Here is a 2,196-nt window from a genome sequence, read left to right as displayed (position 1 = left end):
ACGGGATTTCTGCCATACTCGAAACCGGTCGGCCGGTAGTACACTTCAATCTCAACGTAGATCGTTTGCTCGACACGCCAAAACATGGCTGGCTTGGCAAACACGGGCCCAATCTGAAGAACTGCCTCGCAGCCGACCTTGGCGAGCGAAACAGATCGCGAGCCCCACAATGACATCTTCAACGTTTTGAACGCGTGAACTTGTCCCTGGAGTTGCGCCCTCCGCAGGGCCGCTGTGAAGACCGTAACAGGCGAACCTCTATTCTCGCGTGTGAGCACACTGGTCACGATGTTATCGACCTTCTCTGGAGTAACAGGACAGCGAGTCAGCACGCCAAACTCGCGACCAGCAACGTAGGGAACCACATCGTCGACGTGCTTGACTATTCTGGCTACCAGTCTTGGAACAATGTCATCATGTGGACCAGGACGGATGAGGCGGCCGTAGCGGTTGATTGCGCGCTCGAACGGAAATGTCGATACTGTCATGCCCCACTGGCATGCCTACTTACTTGCATGCATTACCTTGTATTGTTTGTTAGTAATGGGCACATTACAAGTCCTAAAGACTGCAGCAACGCTCTTGATGGTCTCGTTTGACAGTTTCGCGAGCGAGGCAATCGAGTCGTTGTCGACCTGAACCACCGTGGACATGGCGATTCGCGTCATTTCTGAAAAGTTCCACCAGATGTTTTGCACGCTCTTGGTCACCAATCCCAGAAAGATGTGCTTGCCGCAAACCAGGACGAAGTTGAGCATCTCCTCGGCATTGTACGACTTGTGGTAGACAGTGCACTGTCGAGGCTTCCGCATAACAAAGGAAGGCCAGTTGATGGATTCCAGGCGTTTATGTTGATGAAGACAACTTTTGTGACTTTATCTTTGATGCTATGCAGAGGCTGGATAAGAAGCCGGTATGCAGCAGCCAGGCGATCGTTAGGGCTTGTCGGTTGTGGTTCGGGTTCGGGCGCTGCCGGTGGTGCAGTCGGCTCGCTCGTGGCGTTGTTCGTGGCATCGTTCTCAGTAACGTCAGCTTCGTTAGCTTCGTCTTCCGTTTCGTAATCATTGTCATTGTCGCGTTCGACATCCTAAGAACAGAAGAACAGAAGGATGAGTGATGACTGTTTGTGCTCGCACCGCTCGTTGCGAGCTTCGCGGCAACCCTTACCATTGAGTCTCGAGAAATGTCGCCAGAGTCATCACCGTAGTCATCCACTTCCATGGCAGCTGGCTCGGATACGAGCGGTGGCGGACCCGAGAGAGCAGGATCTACCTCCATGGGAACAGTTTGCCCCACTCCAAAGTGCGCCTCGAAGCGCTGTTGCATCGCGGGGAATTCCACGAGGACAGAAGCGACGGTTGCATATGGACGTGTTTTGGTGTGGTTGTAGAAAGTTGACCGGTTAACTTGCTTGAAAGGGCCGTTGCCAAAAGCGAACTGCTTGATGGCCGACACGGCTCCCATGTTCGGCTGATTGCTCTGGCGATGGCGACTTCTCGCTTCATCTGTCATCCATACGTGTACCGAAGTACATGGATCTTTGTGAAAGTCGTCTCCGCACTGGCTGCAGATGCACCGCTCAAAGGAACGCCAAGCTTGAGACATAAAAAAATGAGTGAGCGCAAATCGGTCACTTTCCTTGATCGTATCACTGGCAAATCCGCGGTAGTTAGTCGTTGCCTGGTTCAGATCCCTTGTAAATATATTTTTACAATGGAAACAACGTCAAAGGTCACACCGAGCGAGCAGTGTGCGCCAATAAACAAGCTTTCATTGTTGGCTGCTTCTTGGGCCGACTTGAATTTCGCTTTCGAAGGCCTAGAGTCGTGTGCCATGACATAATATTTGGGGTGTAGTGCTAACGTGTGGAATGCATGAGTGAAATAACCGGGTTCTCTCGGCTTGATGATGGGATAATCCGAACAGTGGAGTTGAAATGGTGTGTTGAAAGAACGCTTGTTTGTCGCAACGACTCTCCCTTGACCAACATCGAAACTACGCCCGATCCACGACATCACGATACACCGTTACAACGAGCATTCAAAACAACATTACTCTATCCAGGAGGCGGGGCGGGCGGGGACAATGCAGCGGCAAAAACAACGATGAAACGAAGCAGTCGAGCTTGTCGGCACCATTTATGCGTCTTGCCACATCGTTTCGTGCGCCTTTTCTCGTCTTATAGTATTGCGGCAT

Source organism: Capsaspora owczarzaki (genome assembly GCF_000151315.2).
Source record: "Capsaspora owczarzaki ATCC 30864 unplaced genomic scaffold supercont2.10, whole genome shotgun sequence".
Classification (NCBI taxonomy): domain Eukaryota; class Filasterea; order Ministeriida; family Capsasporidae; genus Capsaspora; species Capsaspora owczarzaki.
This window is presented reverse-complemented; position numbering follows the sequence as displayed.